The sequence below is a fragment of the Dasypus novemcinctus genome, chromosome 4 (assembly GCF_030445035.2).
Source record: "Dasypus novemcinctus isolate mDasNov1 chromosome 4, mDasNov1.1.hap2, whole genome shotgun sequence".
NCBI classification, from domain to species: domain Eukaryota; kingdom Metazoa; phylum Chordata; class Mammalia; order Cingulata; family Dasypodidae; genus Dasypus; species Dasypus novemcinctus.
Window position 1 is genome coordinate 76,733,333 of NC_080676.1, and position 22,787 is coordinate 76,756,119.

Genomic DNA, 22,787 nt, shown 5'->3' on the forward strand with positions numbered 1-22,787 from the left:
TACCCTATCCTGTAAGCTCTATGAAGTGGCACATTTGTTCCTCCCACAAGCACCTTACACGTTCACTCAAGGCAGATACTGCAGTATACTAGGGTGGGGTCTACCTGACCTGGCTACTCAGCCACATGAAGTCAGATACAGGACCACCTCTTAATAGAACTGTGTAGCTTGCATCTCTGTTTCATCATCTATAAAATGAAGATAATAGTTCCTCCCTAACAGGTTGTTTTAAAGATTAAATGAGATCATACACAATACTTGTCCCTGTAAGTAAGCCTCTTTTTATGGCACTCGGAGATGCTAGGGTGAATCAGAAACAGTCCCTTGAAGGTGCAGACACAAAACAAATAAGTGAAAAAGTTATATAGTATTTGTTTAGTTTGCTAAAGGGGCTGCCAAAGCAAAGTACCAGAAATGTGTTGGCTTTTATAAATGGTTTTATTTGGGGCAAAAGCTTACAGTTCCAAGACTGTGACAAGTCCAACTCAGGAACTATAAGAGGTGCTTTCTCACCCAAAGTCAGCTGCCGCGTGTTGAAGCAGGATGGCAGACCATCTCTGCCTTCCGCTCCAATCTGTACCACCTCCCAGAGCTCAGCTGTGAGCAACAAGGCCTACGGTTTGTCTGACTGGGCCTCCTCTCTCAGGCTGGGCTGCTCTGCTTTCTTCCCAATTTCAGCTGAAAGCTATCAGGCATATGGCTCATCTCCCCCTGGGCCTCAGCTCTTGGAGCCTCTCCTTTCTCTCATGACAGGATAAAAAATGGCAGAGCTCTCTTTTCCTGTGTGTCTCTTTTTTTCTCAGACCCAGCAAGAGGACAGAGACTCAACCTGAGTCATGCGTCTCTAAGGTAGTCCAATTGAAAAGGCCTTACACCCACATGAATAGGCCAGCCCACGAACATTCTCTTTTTTGGGGGTTCATAAAATAACTTCACACTACCAGACTCCACCCTCTGAATCCCAAAAAGACATGTACCTTCCATATGCAAAATACATTCATTATATCACAATATTTCAAAAGCCTTAAACCATTTCAGTAGGAATGCTAAGTACAAAATCACATAAAAATCAGTTATAGGCATGCAATTTGTCTTGGGTCAAAAGCCGCTCTGGCTGTAGACCTGTGAAACTTACAAAACAAACTATCTATTTCCAATATACAAAGGGGAGACAGACATTAGATAAACATTCGCATTACCATAAGGAGAAACTGGAGGGAATAGAGGCATCACAGGTCCCAGACAGTTCCAAAAACCTGCAGGGCATATTCCATTAGATTTCAGGTCTAAGAGTCATCTATAGAACAATGGTTTCTTCTCCTCGGGGCCTCACGGGGGCCCACCCCTTCCACAGGCTTGCCCAACAGCCATTTTCTCTGTTCCACACATCTGGGTGGCAGCCCAGCGCTAGACCTCCCCCTCTGAGAACATTGGGATTAGGGCCATATGTTCCCCAATATTTGGGGGCAGTCTCAACCCCCTTAGTACAGTGGGATGGCAGCACTCTCTCCAATTTTTGAGTAATGCACTCCATCCTCTCTGTAACCTGGGGTGGCTGAAGCCTCCCTGAACAATGAGCAGGAAGGTCAACCCTCTTCAACTGCTGGGGCAAACCCACTCTTTCTGCACATATGGGCAGGGTCCCTCTCATGGCTCAAGGAAATGTCTTAATTCCAGACCTCATCTTTTCCATGTTTTTCTTCTTGAAGCTATTCTTCAATCTCTTCCCTCCCACAGAGTGGTGTTGTTCATACAGATTTCACCAAAAGCTTGTTGGTTTAGCATGCAGGAAACAAGTCCAAGTCATCAGACAGTAAGACTTTCCACAAATATTTCCTGGATAACTGCATTTGCAATCTTGATTCACAAATTCCAAGCTTAGGTAAGTCCTCACCTGGGCACTGTCCTCTGGGGGCTTGTTTTCCAGAAGTCATCAGTCTCCAGTTTCTTTGTGCCTAGTTATCTAGTCCTCATCTCATCTCTTTCCTCTTGCATTTTGTTGTAAGCTGCAAGGAGAAGCAAAGCCACATTTTCCATATGTAATTTGGAAATTTCCTCAGCTAAATGTCCAAGCTCGCCATTTTCAAATTCTGCCTTCCATCTAGCATCGAGTCATATCCCTAGTTAGGAGTGAGAACAGACGAGGGTCTAGAATCCAGGAGGTCCATCTGAACAAGGCAACAGTACTTATGGTCAAAGTACAGAAAAGTGCCTGATCCTGGAGAGGCTTTGCTAGCTCTAGCAGTTTAATGAGTGGTTTCCTTAACAGTGAAGGGAGTGGGGGGAGCCCTGAAAACTACAATCATTTTAATTTCAGTAACTTTGGTCATAACTCCTTTAGCACTGGAATTGGAAATGTCCATTAAACATAGACAAAAGCCAACAGGTGTGAAAGAACAGTGGCTACAGCAAAATCAGGGTATAGTAAGCAAGTACTGCAGTTATGCAATGACAAGGAAGGGAACTTAAAAATTAGTGGCTTGACCTAGAAGCTGAATACCAAAAGACAATGGCTTAAAATAAAGCTCCAAAGAGTAGTGAAGTTGAAGGACTGCTCAGTTGAGATTCTGTATTTTCAAACCCATGATTTTTACTTGGTTGTTGGGTGGACTTAGTCATTTTAAACCCAAGCTAAATTGACTGTATCATCGTAATAACTGGTAAGGCTTTTATGGCATTAATTACTCCCTGTAGTTAGTGCAGTTAGTCCACAAAACATGTGAGGTAGGCACTGTCAGGTACTGTTCTCATTTTGTTAATGAGAAAATTGAGGCACAGAGAAGCCCAGATGGTTGAAAGTGGTTGCCAGCCAGGGTTGTGGGAGAAAGGTCCAAGCAAGTGGCTAAGCTGAGATGGACATTCAGTTCCCGAGTCTGTTAAAACAGAAACTTCTGAGAATTTCAAGAGTTTGTGCCCCAAATATCCAGTTTGTCCAGTGTTTATGCCCAGAAATATCTTCATGTATAGCAAAGATTATTTATAAATGAAAAACTATGTCTCACATTGGTATGTGGTGGCTGCTAGGTAGACTAAGGAAAAAGAAATTCCATTAAAGAAGCCAGGAGGTAAACTACAATGTAAACTATAATCCATGCAGTGCAGCAGTGCTCCAAAATGTATTCACCAAATGCAATGAATGTGCCACGATGATGAAAGAGGTTGTTGATGTGGGAGGAGGGGGCCGTGCGGTTGGGGTGTATGGGAACCTCTTATGTTTTTTAATGTAACATTTTTTGTGATCTATGTATCTTTAAAAAGAAAAGACAATATAAAAAATTTGTAATTGTTTTAAATTTAAAAAATTAAAAAAAAAAAAAAAAAGAAGAAGCCACGAGGGAGTGATGGGGAAAGATCTCAGGTTTTATTTTCTAAAATCTAATTTTAATATTTATCATAATAATACATGAATATAGTTTAAAAAACCAAATAATTGTAAATTTTAACAAAATTCCTGTCCACCCTGGCAAACACTTCCAACAGTTTTAACTGTTTCTTCTGGTATTTACATTCAAAATATGCATATATAGCTATTTCTTGAGTCATCAAATAGACATTCTTTATTATTATTAACTATTTTGCTAGTTAAGAATTTTAGCTCCATACACCACCCTCTTTTCCCCTCAATTTCTCAGTGTAGTTTTATCATTAAGTCTGTGTCCCCTGTTTGAATATGGTGATGGCTGAGGAAGTCACAGTCACAAATGCAGCAGCCGTCTCCCAGTACCTCACCTACCCCTTGCCTCCTTTTCTATTATTTCAGTCTGTTTCCATTCCATGCCAGGGGAGAGACGTTAGGTCTAATGAAAAGGCTTGACCGGACCTTAAACCCAGACACTGGGAACAAGCATCCCCAGGTGCTTTTCAGGGCAGGAAACTCAGTGACACAGCTCCGCCCACTGGGGCAGATAAATACCCTCCCCAGGCAACACAAACCTCCCCTCCAGAGCAAAGTGGAGCAGGCAGAGTTGCCCTCCACTGACCCTGACCCTGACGACCCTGGGATCTCTTCCCCTGCTCTTTTGGACCCCCTGGGCTGTGTAAATGTTAATAATAAACCAGTCATTTGCTGAAAGTTTCTGTTGAGCCTGAGCCAGTGTTCCCACCACGCACCACACAGCAACTCATTCCACAGTGATTATACAAATAGTGATTTCTGCTGAGCCAAATAGCAAACCTGGATTACATTTCTTTTCCATCTTATTGTTTTTCCTGGGGTTCCTCACAGTCTTACTATTTCATTGGTTCCATTTTCTTGGAATCTATGACCATCTTTCCATATGCTGTAGTAGCTGGGTAAAATGCCTTTTGATAGACTTTTCCACAGGGTCAAATATCTATTGGTCTCAGGATTTTCCTGGAAACATCCACCCCAGAGCCGTCCATCACCCTGACCCGATCTGAACTGGAAGCTCCGTAGGCCTCCAACACAATCTCATGCTTGGACTTCTTGGCATTTTTCCTAGGACATACTCAAATTGGATCATTTGAGGAGCTTTCAATAAAGGGACTATTTCCAAAGGGGTGGGCAGTATGTAGGCAAACCACAAGATAATGCAATTCCCCAGGACTGCTAATAGCAGGGCCTTCTCCACAGGAAAAGAGTTTGAGCTACCTTCACCTTTCTCCCTCCAATCTCCTGCCAATGCTCCCACTGGCCAAACCCACCAGACTACAGAGCAAAAGAGAAAAGTGGAGGTGGGTTTGGAAGGCAAATGGAAAATACCCAGCAAGTCACACTATTTTTGTTTCCTCCTTTTGGTGAAATACCCCTTATCCTCCAGCAGTTTCCTGAAAAAAGGAAATGGCAGGTTAATGATAGGAGAACTTGCATATCAGAAAATGTCTTTATTTTACTTTCATACTTGATTAATAGTTTGAGAGTGTAGATAATACTGGATATTTATTTTCCCTCAGAATTCTGAAGGTATTGATCCACTGGTGTTCTGGTATCCAAACTCAATATTGAGAATCCAATGCCGTTTTTTTTTTTTGCGGTGCCAGGGGCTGGGGATTGAACCAAGCACCTCATATGTGGGAAGCCAGTGCTCAAACACTGAGCCACACTGGCTTCCCTAAGTTGGTTTTTTTCATTCATTTTGCTTTTTATTTGTTTTTGTTTTTCAGGAGGCACTGGAAAATGAACATGGGACCTCCCATGTGGGAGGTGGGTGCTCAACCACTTGAGCCACATCTGCTCTCCCAATGTCTCTTTTAAAAAAAGATTTATTTTATGCATTTATTTCTCCCCTCCCCATCATTGTTTGGGCTCACTTTCTGCTCTGTGTCTGTTCATTGTGTGCTCTCTGTGTCCACTCATTTTCTTTCTTTATGAGGCACCAGGAACTGAACTGGGGACCTCCCATGTGGGAAGGAGGCACCTAATCGCTTTAGCCACTTCCACTCCCTGCTTGTTGTGCCCCTCGTGTTTCCTCATGTCATCTTGTCATATCAGCTAGCTGTCTTGCTTATCTTCTCTAGGAGGCACAAGGAACTGAACCTGGGACCGCCCATGCAGTAGGCGGGTGCCCAACTGCTTGAGCCACATCTGCTTCCCCAATGCCATTTTGATTCCTATTTTTTTTTTTTTGCATGTTATCCATTTTTCTCTCTGATCTCTTCAGAGTCTGCTTTCTGTATTGCTCATGAATTGATTAGAAATTTAATAGACTCTATAAATCAAATATTTAAAAACAGATAAACTTTTTAAAAGTTTAATTAGTTGTCCATGAATCCAAATCATTTAGACTTTTGGTAATGTGCCCTCTTAATGAGTATTTATATTCATTTATTTATAGCATAAGCTTATGGAACTAATCTCCATTTCATACAACTTGCCCAAATAAATCATAGTTTCCATTCTCTCTATAAAATAAATTAACTGATGCCCACACACTTCTGTTCCCATAACTGAATTGTACATTTACCAAAAGTCAGCTGAATTTGTTCCTAAACTTGTTTATGCCATTTGTACTTGTTATTGTAATTACATAATTTAATTATGTTACAGAAACCAACAAAAATTGAGTGCTAAAGGGAGGGGTAGTTGTTTATTTGAAAACTACATCGAGCCTACTAGTCATGCATGGCAGATTGAATACCTGCATTTATCACCTGTCTCTCAAAACATCACTAAAATGACAGTAAAGAAACAAAAGACATAAACCCTCAGGGGCAAAGAATGAGAGAGGAAAGAAGGCAGGCTGTTGAAAAATTTTGGGTGAATTGCTAATTTTAAGTTTCAGTTTCACTCTGCAAGTTTCTGTAGGGGTGAAATTCTCAAAAAAGCAAGCTGATTCATAGCAAAGAACTGGGCAAAAGTTGGGGAATTAGCCTCCCCCATCTCCTACTAAAGTACATGTGGCCAGGTGACCATACCTCCACCAGCCCTGGCAGAAAGGAGATCTTTTAATATTGTCTAGCGAGGCCATAGACTGGTAAAAATAGGCACAACTGAGTGAGAGGGCGGAGGGAGACAACTCACAGAGAACACACTGGCTCCTAAACCTTAAAACTCTGGCTCCTCCACTGCTGGGCTCCCAGAATCCTGACGGCCATGCAGAGTTGGCAACGAACTCAGAGCAGAGTCCAGGGCAAAGTGAAAATGTGGGGCCCTTTGTTTAAAATTTAGGAATTCCAAGACAGCAACAACAGGTTTGAAACCAAGCTTGAGGTCCTTTGAAGTGGAGGGCCCTGTGCAGTTGCTCAGGCTGCACATCAGGAAGCCCTGCTGAAGGCTATTCCTGCACAGGCAGGAGACTGGGCAGCTTTTCTGGGGAAATTAGACAGCCCAGAGGAACGGCCTACACATATCGTCACATGGGGATTCTCAATAACACAAACCAGTTCTCTTCAAATTGTCAGTTTACTTTATACCTTTCATACCAATTTTCATGCCAGAAAAAAAAAAAGATTACTCAGAGACCACTCATTCTTTATTTAATATTTTACCTATTAATATTGCAAATGAAAATCCAGTCCTTCCCAAAACTTTTAAATTCAATTTCCAAATCAAATTTGGTAGGTTTATAAATATATTTTTAAAATTTTTTAAGATTTAAAAATAAATTTATTTCTCTCCCCCTCCCTCCCCCCTCCCCGCCCCCCCCCCCATTGTCTGCTCTCTGTGTCCATTTGCTTTGTGTTCTTCTGTGTTCATTTGCATTCTTGTGTCATCTTGCTGCATCAGCTCTCTGTATGTGCGGCACCACTCCTGGGCAGGCTGTGCTTTTCTCGCATGGGGCAGCTCTTCTTGCGGGGGCGCAGTCCTTCTGTGTGGGGCTGCCCTATGTGGGGGACATCCCTGCATGGCAGGGCACTCCTTGTGCGTATCAGCACTACACATGGGCCATCTCACCACACGGGTCGGGAAGCCCTGGGTTTGAACCCTGGGTCCCCTATATGGTAGGCAGATGCTCTGTCAGTTGAGCCAAATCCACTTCCCACATATAAAATTTTAATACACTTTTAAGGGGGCTTTTACCATCTAGTTAATTAATTCCCATAAACATTTTGAAGCTGTATTCATAAATTTAGTGAACACATTTCATTTTCATTTTAAGTTCTTCAGTGGTCTTAACAAACCTTATGAAGAAAAGCCCTTAGGAAATATCTTCTCAATAAAATAAGTCGCATAAGTACAATAAATTCAATTTATCAATACAGTGGAACTTAATTCTATTAAATGATGTAGTACTGTTTACAAATATAGAAAGAGTTAAACTCTGAAACCCAAATCTAAAGCAATGACATTAAATCTGTTACTAAACTTATTGACAAAAAGTTGTTCATATATTCCCTTATTAAACTTTTTAAAAAAGACTTATTATTTCTACAACCCCCCCCCCCCCTTGTTTGCACTTGATGTCTGTTTCCTGTGTCTGTCTGTTGTGTGTCTCTCTGTCTGCTTGTCTTCTTTTTAGGAGGCACCGGGAACCGAACCTGGGACCTCCCATGTGGGAGGGAGGCGCCCAATTGCTTGAGTCACCTTTGTTCCCTGCTTGTTATGTCTTTTGTTGTGTTTTCCACATTGTGTCTCCTCGCTTTGTCATCTTGTTGCATCAGTTCACCGTGTCACTCACTGCCTTGCTAGTCTTCTTTAAGAGGCATTAGGAACCAAACCTGGGACCTCCTATGTGGTAGGTGGGTGCCCAACTGCTTAAGCCACATCCACTTTCCTCCTATTAAACTTTAAAAAATTTTATTGTAAGGGAGATCCAAGATGGCAGAGTAGAATGTGGCAGAGTGCACCTGGCCTCCAGAAGCAGTTGGAAGACAGGCAGACTTGTTGGCAGAGGGGAAGCTCTGGGGAGAACAGCACTTGTGGCCTGTGAGGGTGGCCTAGCTGGGCACAAAGGAAAAGCAGAGGGTGGTACTTGATTCTGGAGACCAGGGGCGTATGGTTCACTATCAAGGAAAGAGTGTTATGGAGAAATTGAGAGAGGCCTCCCCAGAGAACTGGCCCATGCCCCCTTCATGGGTCCATGGCCTGGTTTTGATCAGTTAAACATGGGCAATCCTAAAGAATTAGAATAAGCTGAAAGAGCAATAAAACCCAAGAAGAGAGAAACGGACCATCAGAGTAAACTCATCAAGATAATCAGATGCCTAGAAACCAGCAAAAATTACAAGCCACATTAAAAAAGAGGAAGATATGGCCCAAAGAAGGAAACTAATATGTCAGAAAAGACTCAAAATGTGGAACTAATCAAAGATGTCCATATAAAATTCCTAAACCAATTCAAGGAGGTGAGGGAAGAGATAAAGGATATTAGGAAGACACCAGGTGAACATACAGAAGAAACTGAAAATATACATAGAAAAACAATGCAGCTTATGGTAATGAAAGGCACAATAGAAGAGATTAAAAATACACTAGAATCACACAACAGCAGAATTGAATAGGCAGAGCAAAGAATTAGTGAATTAGAAGAAAGGATATCTGAAATCACACAGATGGAAGAACAGATACAGGAAAAAAAATGGAAAAGTTTGAGTAGGGTCTCAGGGAATTGAATGACAGCATGATGTGCACAAACGTATGTGTTATGGGTGTTCCAGAGGGAGAAGAGAAGGAAAAGGGGGCAGGAGTGTTTGAGGAAATAATGTCAAAAATTTCCCAACTTTTATGAGGGCACAGTGTACTAAAAACAGAATAAATCCTATAAGAAATACTCTAAGACACATACTAATCAAACTACGTAATCTCAAAGATAGAGAATTCTGAAAGCAGCAAGAAAAAAGTGATCCATCACATATAAGGGATGTTTGATAAGAGTAAGTGCTGGGAAATGGATGTGGCTCAACCAATTGGGCCCCCATCTACCATACAGGAGGTCTAGGGTTCAATGCCCAGGGCCACCTGATGAAGGCAAGCTGGCCCACATGGCAAGCTGCCCACACAGAGTGCCAGCCCATGCTGGAATGTCACCCTGCATAGGAGTGTCCCCCTGCGTGGCAATGCCATCCAGTCTGGGAGAGCCACCCCACACAGGAGTGCAGGCCAACACAGAGAACTGGCACAGAAAGATGATGCAACAAGAGACACAGAGGAGAGAAAATAAGAAGACAGAGCAGAACAGGGAGTTGAGGTGGCACAAGAGAATAATCGCCACTCTCCCACTATGGAAGGTCCCAGGATCAGTTCCTGGGGCCACCTAATGAAAATACAAGCAGACACAGAAGAACACACAGTGAATGGACACAGAGAGCAGACAATGAGGGGAACAGGGGGGAGCAAGGGGAGAAATAAACAAAAAATAAATCTTTAAAAAAGAAAAAGAGAGGCAGCGGACTTGGCCCAGTGGTTAGGGCATCCGTCTACCACATGGGAGGTCTGCGGTTCAAACCCCGGGCCTCCTTGACCCGTGTGGAGCTGTCCCATGCACAGTGCTGATGCACACAAGGAGTGCCCTGCCACGCAGGGGTGTCCCCCACGTAGGGGAGCCCCATGTGCAAGGAGTGCGCCCTGTAAGGAGAGCCACCCAGCGCGAAAGAAAGTGCAGCCTGCCCAGGAATGGCGTCGCCCACACGGAGAGCTGACACAACAAGATGATGCAACAAAAAGAAACACAGATTCCCGTGTGGCTGACAACAACAGAAGCATACAGAGAAGACGCAGCAAATAGACACAGAGAACAGACAACTGGGATGGAGGGTGGGGAAAGGGGAGAGAAATAAATAAATCTTTTAAAAAAACTTATTAAAAAAAAGAGTAAGTGCTGATTTCTCAATCAGAAGTCATGGATGCAAGAAGGCAGTAGTATGACATATTTAAAGTACTAAAAGAGAAAAACCGTCAGCCAGGAATTCTGTATCTGGCAAACTGTCCTTCAAAAATAAGAGAGAGATTTAAATATTCACAGATAAATAGCAACTGAGAGAATTCTTCAACAAGAGGCCCACCTAAAAGAAATACTAAATAGCATTCTGCAGGATGAAAGGAAAAGAGAGGTGAGAGAGATTTGGAGGAGAGTGTAGAAAAGAAGATTATTTGTAAGGTAATTAAAAGGGTAAAAATATAGAAACAAAAATAAAATATTACATTTGAAAACCTAAGGAAAAAACGGTTGAAGTAAATACTGCCTATGCAGTAGTAACATTGAATGTTAATGCATTAAACTTCCCAATTAAGAGACACAGATTGGCAGAATGGATAAAAAATATGATCCATCTGTATGCTATCTACAAGAGTTTCAATTTAGACACAAGGACACAAATAGGCTGAAAGTGAATGGTTGGAAAATGATATTCCATGAAAATAGTAACCAAAAAAGAGCTGAAGTAGATATAGTAATATCAGACAAAATAGACTTTAAATGCAAAACAGTTATAAGAGACAAAGAAAGACAATATATATTAATATTAATAAAAGAGGCAATCTATCAAGAAGAAAGAACAATCACAAATATTTATGCACCTAACCAGGATGCCCCAAAACTGAGGGGCAAAACTGAGGGGAGCAGAGCAGTTGTAGCTCAGTGGTTGAGTGCCTGTTTTGCATGTACAAGGTCTCTGGTTCAATCCCTGGTAACTCAAAAAAAAAAAAAAAAAGAAACTGAGGGGAGAAGTAGACATCTTTACCATAACAGCAAGAAACTCTAATACGCCACTCTCAGCAATAGACAGAACTTCTAGACAGAGGATCAGTAAAGAAACAGAGATCTTGAATAATACAATAAATGAACTATACCTAACAGACATATATAGAACACTGCACCCCAGAACAGCAGGATATACATTCTTCTCAAATGCTCATGGATCATGCTCCAGGATAGACCATATGTTAAGTCAAAGAACAAGTCTCAATGAATTTAGAAAGGTTGAAATTATACATAGCACTTTCTCTGACTACAGTGGAATGAAGCTGGAAATCAATAAAAGGAAGAAAACTGGAAAATTCACAAATATATGGAAGCTAAGCAAAACACTTCTAAACAATCACTGGGTCAAAGAAGAAATTGCAAGAGAAATCAATAAATATCTTGAGGCAAATGAAAACGAAAACACAACATATCAAAATACATGGGATGCAGTGAAGGCAATACTGAGAGGGAAATTTATAGCCCTAAATGCCTACATTAAAAAAGAAGAAAGAGCTGAAATAAAAAACCAAACTACACACATAACTACACACTTACACAGCAAACTAAACAGAAAGCAAGAAGAAGGAAAGAAATAGCAAAGATTAGAGCAGAAATAAATGAAATTGAGCTTAAAAAAATAACCAGGGAAGCAGACTTGGCCCAGTGGATAGAGTGTCCATCTACCACATGGGAGGTCTGTGGTTCAGACCCCGGGCCTCCTTGACTTGTGTGCAGCTGGGCCCACGTGCAGTGCTGATGCGCGCAAGGAGTGTCATGCCACGTAGGGGTGTCCCCCGCGTAGGGGAGTCCCACGCACAAGGAGTGCACCCGGTAAGGAGAGCCACCCAGCGCAAAAGAAGTGCAGCTTGCCCAGGAATGGCGCCGCACACACGGAGAGCTGGAACAGCAAGATGACATAACAACAAAGAGACACAGATTCCCATACCACTGATAACAACAGAAGAATATGCAGCAAATGAACCCCAGGCCTCCTTGACCCATGTGGAGCTGGCCCACGCGCAGTGCTGATGCATAGCACGGCAAGGAGTGCCGTGCTATGCAGGAGTGCCCCTGTATAGGGGAGCCCCACATCCAGCGTGAAATAACGTGCAGCCTGCCCAAGAATTGGGTCACACTCACGGAGCCACCCAGCACAAAAGAAGTTCCGCCTGCCCAGCGATGGCGCCGCACACAAGGAGAGCTGACACAGCAAGATGACACAACAAAAAGAGACACAGATTTCCATGCCGCTGACAACAACAGAAGCAGACAAAAAGAACACACAGCAAATGGACACAGAGAACAGACAACTGGGATGGGGGGGGAAGGGGAGAAAAATAAATAAAAATAAATCTTAAAAAAACAACAACAACAAATTAACAAAACCAAATTCTGGTTCTTTGAGAAAACAATTAAAATTTATGAACCCTTAGCTAGACTAACAGAGGGAAAAAGCAAGAAGCAGCAAATAAATAAAATCAGAAATGAGAGAGGGGACAGCACTACTGACCCTACACAAATAAACAGAATCATAAGGAGATATTATGAACAACTATATGCCACTAAATTACACAACTTAGATGAAATGGATAAATTTCTAGAAACACATGAGAAACCTACACTGATGCTAGAAAAAATAGAAGACCTTAATAGATCAATCACAAGTAAAGAGATTGAATGTGTCATCAAAAACCTTCCCATAGGGAAGCAGACATGGCTCAACTGATAGAGCATCCACCTACCATATGGAGGGCCCAGGGTTCTATACCCAGGGCCTGCTGACCTATATGGTGAGCTGGCCACATGCAGTGCTGTTGCACGCAAGGGGTGCCATGGCATTCAGGGGCTCCCCTGCATAGGGGAGCCACACAGCAAGATGACGCAACAAAAAAGAGTCATAGTTTCCCAGTGCCACCTGATAATACAAGTGGAGACAGAAGAACACACAGTGAATGGACACAGAGAGCAGACAACAGGGGGAAAGGGGAGAGAAATAAATAAATAAATCTTAAAAGAACACAAAAACCTCCCAACAAAGAAAATCCCAGGGCCAGATGTTTCACAGGTAAATTCTACCAAGTATCCCAAATAAAACTAATACCAATCCTGCTCAAGCTCTTCAAAAATATTGAAGAGTAGGGAAAATTACCTAATTCATTCTATGAAGCCAACATCACTCTAATACCTAAGCCAGATAAATATTCTACATGAAAAGAAAATTACAGACCAATTTCTCTAAGGAATTTAGATGCAAAACTCCTCAACAGAATACCGGCAAATAGAATCCAATAAAACATTAAATGAATTATATACCAAGATCAAGTGGATTTTATCCCAGGTATGCAAAATCAATTAGCGTAACACACCACAGTAACAATCAAAGGAGAAAAATCACATGATCATCTCTATCAATGCAGATAAGGCATTCAACAAAATCCAGAATACTTCCTTGATAAAAACACTTCAAAAGATAAGAATAGAAGGAAACTTCCTGAACATGATAAAGAGCATATATGAAAAACTCACAGCTAACATCATACTCAATTGTGAAAGACTGAAAGCTTTCCCTCTAAGCTCCAGAACAATACAAAGATGCCCACTGTCACCACTCTTATTCTTATTGTGTTAGAAGTTCTAGCCAGAGCAGTTAGGCAAGAAAAAGAAATACAACACATCCAAATTGTAAAGGAAGAAGTAGAACTTTCACTATTTGCTGATGATATGATCCTATATATAAAAAGTCCCATAAAATCTACAACAAAGCTACTACAGCTAATAAACAAGTTCAGCCAAGGAGCAGAATATAAGATTAACATGAAAAAATCAGTAGCATTTCTATATACTAGTAACGAGCAAGCTGAGGAGGAAATCAAGAAAAAAAATTCCATCAACAATAGCAACTAAAAGAAGCAAATATCTAGGAATAAATTTAACTAAGGGTGTAAATGACTTATACATAGAAACTACACAACATTGCTAAAAGAAAGCAAAGCAGACCTACATAAACGGAAGGACATTCTGTGTTCATAGATTGGAATACTAAATATTATTAAGATATCAATTCTACCCAAATTGATTCAATGCAGGTTCAATGCAATTCTAATAAAATTTCATCAGCCTATTCTGCAGAAATGGAAAAATGAATTGCCATATTTATTGGAAGGGGCCCAAATAGCCAAAAACATCTTGAAAAAGAAGAACCAAGTTGGAAGACTCACACTACCTGACTTTAAGGCATATTACAAAGCTATACAGTAGTCAAAACATCTTGGTACTGTACAAGGATAGACATGTTGATCAATAGAATCATATTCAGAGTTCAGAAATAGACCCACACATCTATGGCCAACTGATATTTAACAAAATTGCCAAGTCCACTCAACTGGGATAGAAAAGTCGCTTCAACAAATGGTGCTCGAAGAACTGTATATCCATATCCGAAAGAATGAAAGAGAACCCGTATCTCACACCCTATATAAAATTCAACTCAAAATAGATCAAAGACATAAATATAAGAACCAGGAAAAACTCCGAGAAGAAAATGTAGGGAAGTATCTTTGAGATCTTGTGGTAGGCAACGTTTCATGAATTTTACACCCAAAGCAAGAATGACAAAAAGAAAAACAGATAAATGAGACCTCCTCAAAATTAAAAACATTTGTGCTTCAAAGGAGTTTGTCAAGAAAGTGAAAAAGTAACCTATTCAATGGGAGAAATATTTGGAAACCATATATTCAATAAGGGTCTAATATCCAGCACATATGAAGTGATCCTACAACTCAACAATGAAAAGACAAACAATCCAATTTAAAAAATGGGCAAAAGATTTGAAGACATTTTTTTCCAAAGAGGAAATACAAATGGCTAAAAAGCAATAAAGATGCTCAACATCACTGGCTATTGAAGAAACGCAAATCAAAACCACAAAGAGGTGAGCAGATGTGGCTCAAGCAGTTGCACTCCTGCCTCCCACACAGGAGGTCCCAGGTTTGGTTCATAGTGCCTTCTGAAAAAACAAAAACGAAAAACAAGCAAAACGAGCAAAAAACCAACTCAGGGAATCCAATATGGCTCAGTGATTGAGCACCGGCTTCCCACATACAAGGTCCCAGGTTCATTTCCCAGTCCTGGGTACCAAAAAACAAACAAACAAATAAACATAAAACCACACACACAGTGAGATTTCATTCCACACCTTTCATTTCACACCTACTAGAAGAAAAAAAAAGTAAACTATAAGTGTTGAGAGGATGTGGAGAAATATGAACAACTCATTCACTGCTGGTAGAAATGTAGAATTGGGCAGCCACTGTGGAAGACTGTGGCAGTTCTTCAGAAATCTAAATATAGAATTGCCATTTGATTGGGCAATCCTGCTACTATGTTTATTGGGAAATGCACCCAAAGCAAAATATGGGCTATAGTTAACAGTAATATTTTAACATTCTTGTATTAATTGTAACAAAGGTACCACACCAATGCTAAGTGTCAGTAATAGAGGGTATGGGAACGTTGCATATTAGAAAAATGTTTCATGTCACAGAAACAACCAAATTTCCCTGTAAGTTATATTGTTGTACACAGCCAGGTGTTGAGACAGCTAGGGCCTTTTAAACAGCTTGAACATTATATTGATACATACTTCTATGGGATATATATGTATCCTTGTTTCCATAGGTATGTTTTCTGGATAGATAGAGGCCCACACAGTCTGAGCTAACAAAATATTAAATTTCCCTCCTGGGGAAGTCCTGCTACTTTCTCAAATAAGATGGCCACAAGCTCTAGAATATATAAACCTTGCCTAAAAAAGGAAAACAGGCTAATAAGCCAGCCCCTCAATCTTAATGATGGCATTTCTGAACTTTATTCCTGTAATAATGAAACTAAGCCTATTACAACTAAGGTCTAAGAGTTGCCTCCTGAAAACCTAGTTGTTACTCAAATCTGGCCTCTCTCCAAGTCAAACTCTGTAAATAAACTATTACCTTTCCCCTGACATGGGACATGACTCCCAGGGATGAGCTTTACTGGAACCAAGGGATTATTACCCAAGCATTAATCAACAATACATTTGAAGAAAGACCTTGATCATAAGGGGTTAATATTAAATAAAATAGCATTTATTGCTAAGACATTTCAAAGTAAGTAAGGAGGTCATTCTGGATGTAATGCTTATGGACGTCTCAGCCAGACTTCACAAACTGCTACAGTAAATAAAGCCACAAACAAAAGTACTCCTGAGGGCCCTAAGGCCATCAGGACACCATAGCAAGCCACGCGGCCACACAAAATCAATGCCTCCTATATCTGGGAATATATGAAAAGCTATTTACTCAATATAACACAGTTGCACTCACTTGTAGGTCACCTAATTGTGATTCTTCTACTACTTTTATTTTAAACTATAATTTCTAAGATACTTGTGAAGTATACTTCTCAGGGAATTTAAGCCCTTGGATTCATTCTATGCTGGTTGAGCTCTGAAACCTAGAGGATATGCAGCCAACTCCTACTCTCCAGTTCTTTGGACATGTCCTGGAAAACTAACAAAACAATGAAAATGGACTAGCACCATCCCAAAAGTGAGGAGTATCTTCCACTGCAAGCAAAACAATCCATTCCTGTGTCCCATCACGACTATGTCCCTCCTCAGCCTGAAGTAGTCAGAGTGCACATTGTCCCATATCCCTCAGGTTTGAGAGATGAATAATAATAAGAGGGGAGTGAAACCACTGTCCAAAGCAGGGGGGAAAAGGCAATTTTCTGACATGGGGATTTATCAAGTAGGCCCTTATACCTAAAACAACTGAACACCGTAACAGACATTGTTGGGTTTATCTGAAATGAAGTTAAGAAAAGTAGAATATATCTTATATTTAACACAGAATAAAAGAGACTATAAAATGATTCTCTTCTCTTTTTGTAGTATACTGCTGGAAATGAGTTTAGTAATGTAGTTCATTTATTTTTTTTTTAAAGATTTATTTTATTTCTTTCTCTCCCCTTGTCCCCCACCCCTCACCCCAGTTGTCTGTTCTCTGTGTCCATTTGCTGTGTGTTCTTCTTTTTGTCTGTTTCTGTTGTTGTCAGCAGCACAGGAATCTGTGTTTCTTTTCGTTGTGTCATCTTGTTGTTGTCAGCTCTGTGTGTGTGTGGTGCCATTCTTGGGCAGGCTGCACTTTCTTTCGTGCTGGGCGGCTTTTCTTATGGGGCACACTCCTTGCACATGGGGCTCCCCTATGCGGGGGGCACCCCTGCGTGACAGGGCACTCCTTGCACACATCAGCTGCGCATGGGCCAGCTCCACATGGGTCAAGGAGGCCTGGGGTTTGAATCGTGGACCTCCCATGTGGTAGACAGACGCCCTATCCACTGGGCCAAGTCTGCTTCCCGGTAATGTAGTTTAAATGTGTTAAAATGCATTAGAATTTTGTTTTAACTACTAGGTGTTTAAAAGCTGGATGCCATCTGTGCCTCTCTTCTGACCACTGAGTGGTAGGCCTTAGTTCTTAGCCAGTATTTTAATTCCAAGGTCTGGAGATTGTCTCCTGTATCCTACTATCTCTCACATCCCTGTCTGAACGCACATCTTTTCTGTTTTCCTTTCCATCATCTAAACTCAGTCAACCTGTGAATCAGTAGAGAAATTATAATACAAAGAGTATGGCTTCTAATCAAGTAAATAGGTTTAAACCCTGGCTGTGCCACTTTCTAAATTTATCCTTCGTCAAGAGGGTCTCTCTGGGGTTCAGCTTCCTCATCTGTAAAATGGGGATAAAATCTGTTGTTGTAAGGATTAGAGATAATATAGTGTAGATTACCTAGAATAGCATTTGGTAACCGCAGATATTCAACTATGCTGTTATTTAAACTACTATTATTATAATTACCCTTCTCCAGGTAGATCTATTTCATTGTGTCTCATGACAATTTCCCCTACCCATTTCTAACATTTTTCGCTTATTGGCTGTAAAAACCAACAGACTACCCTCTTGCTTTTTTTCTTCTGCATTTAACCTCATCTAAGCCACTCAAAATTTCAAAGTTGGTGCTACCCTCAGCTTAGGTGAGATATTTTCTCCTAGCGCAAATGTTATAGGAACTAGTGGCTGGTATCCAGCTTATTCCATTACATTTTCTGGTTGCAGCTTCCTTAAGGCTTCAGAACAATAAATGACAATACAATAACTTAAAAGTACAATATAAATAATTCTTAAGGGGGTAAAGAAGGAAATTAATCTATAAATGGTATCTAAAAGATCCATCCATTGTAACCACTTCATGCTCCAAATCAGCTGGAGTGACTATCTCAGAAGATAGGATTAGTAAGAGTAGGGAATCTTTTTCTATCAAGGGCCATGAAATAGAGAGAACAGACTAATTTAAGGCTATATAAGGAAGAGAACCATTAGAGAAATTATCTTACCTACTTAAAAAATAGATTTAGTAAAATTAGTAAAAAGTAACCTCAAGAATAATGTCCAAGCATCAGCAAGTCCTGTAGACTCTACCTGTATAATACATCCCAAGACTGACTCATCATTGTTTCCACAGCTTAGTCCTAGTCCTGAATGGCAGAATCTGCTTCCACTCTTTCCCTTCTCTGAATTCATCCTCTACAGAGCAGCAAGACTGCTTAATTTTTAAAATTTAGATTATGGTTTAGGTTGATGGAAAAGTTTCATTAATGAACAGTGATGATGGTAGCACAATATTGTGAACGTAAATAACCTCACTGAATTACATATTTGAATGTGGCTAAAAGAGGAAATTTTAGGTTGTATATATACTACTAGAATAAAAAATTTTTTTAAACCATGGACTGTACAATACAAACAGTAATTGTAAACAAGGGACTTATTTAATAGTACAACTTTCATGAATTGCAACAAATATCTATACTAATAACAAAGTGTTAAATAGGATGGTGTGCGGGAACTCTATGTTATGTGTGATTTTCTGTAAATCTACAACTTCTCTAATGAAAAATAAATAAATCGTATTGTAATAGTAGGCCCCAACCTGGTTCAAGATGGTAAAGTGAACCTAAAATCAAGTGAATTGGTTAAAATCTCAATTCTGGTCCTTCATGGTCAGAGCAGTCTATCCATAGAATTATGAAACATGAGTCCTGCCCTTTGCTGGAGTTTAACTGGGGGAGACTTGTCATGAAAAGCACTTAATGAAATAATTCTATAATTTTTTGTGAATGATGAATGCATAACATTATGATTATACTAAAAGCCATTGATATTCACTTTAGCTAGATCGTAGGGTACATGACCATATCTCAACAAAACTGCTTAATAAATACATAATTGTGCAAGAATAGCCAGAAATAGCAGCTATGTACAGCAGAGGAAACAGAGAAATTGAGAGGTGAAAAGTTTTCTTGTATGTCTCTGTTTGTTTATTATTATGATGATGATGGAAATAATTAAAGTGCTCTAATAATGATTGAAGTGATGAATGCACAACTGTATGATTATACCACATACCACTGATTGTATACTTTGGATGAATTGTATGCTTCATTATTATTATTTTTTGCATTTTTTTGAAGATACATAAAAAAATGTTACATTCAAAAAATATAAGAGGTTCCCATATACCTCCCCACCCCACCCCACTCCTCCCATATCAACAACCTCTTTCATCATTGTGGCACATTCATTGCATTTGGTGAATACATTTTGGAGCACTGCTGCACCACATGGGCAATAGTTTACATTGTAGTTTACATTCTCCCCCAGTACATTCAGTGGGTTATGGTAGGATATATAATGTCCAGCATCTGTCCCTGCAATATCATTTAGGACAACTCCAAATCCTGAAAATACCCCCACATCACATCTCTTCTTCCCTCTCTCTGCCCTCAGCAACTACTGTGGCCACTTTCTCCACATCAATAATACAATTTTTTCCATTACTAGTCACAATAGTTCCATAGTAGACTATCAGTAAGTCCACTCTAATCCATGTTTTTTTTTAAGATTTATTTTTTATGTATTTCTCTCCCCTTCCCCTCCACCCAGTTGTCTGCTCTCTGTGTCCATTCACTGTGTGTTCTTCTTGTGTCTGTTTCTATCCTTATCAGAGGCACCCGGAATGTGTTTCTTTTTGTTGCATCATCTTGTTGTGTCAGCTCTCCGTGTGTGTGGCGCCATTCCTGGGCAGGCTGCACTTTTATTGCAGCTCTCTTTACAGGGTGCACTCCTTGCACATGGGGCTCCCCTATGCAGGGGATACCCCTGCATGGCAGGGCACTCCTTGTGCACATCAGCACAGTGTGTGGGCCAGCTCATCACATGGGTCAGGAGGCCCTGGGCTTGAACCTTGGACCTACCATGTGGTAGGAGGATACCCTATCTGTTGGGCCAAATCTGCTTTCCTCTACTCCATTTTTATTCCTCCATCCTGTGGACCCTGGGATGGGGATGTCCACTCCACCTCTGTATCGAGAGGGGGCTTAGATTCCACATGGATGATGGATGCAATTCTCCTGCTTGCAGTAGTAGGCATTCTCAGTTCCCTGGTGTGGTGTATGCTTTATTAATATGTATCAATAAAATTGGTTTTTAAAAAAAAAATGGCATAGTGAGATGCTTTAGGGCTCTGACCTCCCCTCCCCCACAGAAGGTTTGATTAACCAGCGAGAACGGACAGAAATATCTTTCCCAAATCTCCAGAAAACAGTTAAAGGACTATAGAAAAAGGGTAAGTGCCAAATCAAGAAAAAACGCTACTTAAAAGCAATAGGATCTCAAAGCACCCTTGTTGGCCTCTCCTCAATCCCTCACTGGCTCGGGGAGCTGGCCTGGCTCCCAGTATGGAAGCTTGGTCCTGGTTCCAGAGGAGGAAGAGTACCCCTTGTGCATATACTGGGAGATTATATGGCTGGTCCAATCTTTCTGATGATGGCCTCAAGGACACGCCTTCTCAGAACTTGACCTGCATGTACAAGATGGCTCGTGGAACACTGAGGGAGAGAAGTCAAGTCATACTACTCCAGGCAAGGAATTGCAGGCATACAGTGCTGCGCCCAGGGCCAGGAGGAAACTGGTTCCTAGGGGAGAGGGGAAATTTGTATCTCATAAACAAGGGAATTCATAGGGCCACAGTCATGCCTAAAACAACATGCATGTGCAGAAAGGAGCAGGGTGGCCCCTATGTTTGGGCCTGGAGCTATATACTCTAAACACTTTGTATGGATGAGCCCTGAAGGAAAGCACCTGCACAGGTCAATCTGCAAAGACAAGGAAAACTGTTTTTTCTTTTTTTCCTTTTTTCCCTCCCTTAGCTCCTGGCATTCAAGAAAAGCTCTGTCATAACACTAGCTTAAAGAAGAAGAAATCCTGTCATCTTTACCTTAGTTTCTCTGTATGTAATGTGTTTTTCTCTTGATCATTGGCTTTTAGCAATTCGATTATATGTTTTGGTGCAGTTTTCTATGCTTAGGTTTTGTTGAGCTTCATGGATATATTTCTCATAAAATTGGAAAAATTTGTTGACCATAATTTCTTAAAGTATTTTTTCTTTCTTGTCCCCCATCTTCTCTTTTGGGGACTGCAATTACACGTCAGGCTGCTTAAAGGTACTCCACTCTTCACAGCTGTTCTTTATTATCATTATTTTTTCTCTGTGCTTTGTTTTGAATCATTTCCTTTGCTATGTCTTCAAATTCACTAGTTTTTCTTCTGCAACGTCCAATCTTTCATTAATTCCATGCAGTGTATGTTTAGTCTCCAACATTGTACTTTTCATCTATAAAAATTCTATTTGGACCTTTTTTATATCTTGCATATCCTCTCTTACATTTTTAAACATAGGGCATGCAATTTCAAGAAATGTTTTAAAGTCCTTGTCTGCTAATTCAGACAACTGTGCCAGTTCTAGTTTGGTTTCAATTGGCTGACTTTTCTACTCATTATGGGTTGTATTTTCCTGTTTCGTTTCATGGGTAGTAATGTTTGATTCAACACCAAACAGACATTGTGTATTTTACCAGTTGGGGACTAGATATTTTTGTATTCCTACAAATGTTTTTGAGGGTTGTCCTGAACACAGTTAAGTTAGTTGTAAACAGTTCGCTTTTAAGATTTTTAAAGACCAACGCAGTGCCAGTGTAAGACTAATTAGTTCCCCATTATTCAGGCAAGATTCTTCTGAGTATTCTCTCCAATGCCTTGCGAGTCATGGTATTTTCCAGTCCTGTGTGAATATGGGGCATGGCTTCCTGCAGTTCTTTAGGGTAGATTCTTCACATGCACGTGCTGATCATTACTTAGATGAATAGTAATGGGGGACCCTCTGTAGATCTTGAGTTCTTTGGGTAGCCTTTTCTTCTCCAGTACCCTATGGTGCAAACGCTGGCCTCCTGGATCTCTCTGCTTCATCTCCTCAACTGAGGTGGTCTCCCAGGCACCATCCTGAGTCCCCTTCCTGGGCAGAATCCTAGAAACACTCTCAAGGCTTATGCTATGGCAACCATATAGTGCTCACCTTTCCCCCCATCTCTCAGGAATATACTTTCCTGATTGATAACCAGTGTCTCTAAAGCTATTGTTTCATGTATTATGTCTGTTTTTTGGTTGTTTCAAGTAGCAGGGAAATCATGTCCTCTTACTCCACCTTTGGAAAAAGTGGAAGTCAAAATCCTACCTAACAAAGTATTAATTTTCTGGGTCAGTGGCTCTCAAAGTG

The 22,787-nt window shown here is 40.7% G+C and overlaps 1 long non-coding RNA gene across 2 annotated transcripts in view; it reads right to left on the reverse strand.

Annotated features, from left to right (window-relative positions):
• LOC131278242 (uncharacterized) overlaps positions 1-22,787 on the reverse strand; it is a 64,796-nt gene that overhangs the window by 12,663 nt on the left and 29,346 nt on the right. For both annotated transcript variants that reach the window (XR_009185541.1, XR_009185540.1), the window contains exon 2: positions 1,895-2,006. This is a non-coding gene — a long non-coding RNA (uncharacterized lncRNA). The remainder of the gene's footprint in view (positions 1-1,894; positions 2,007-22,787) is intronic.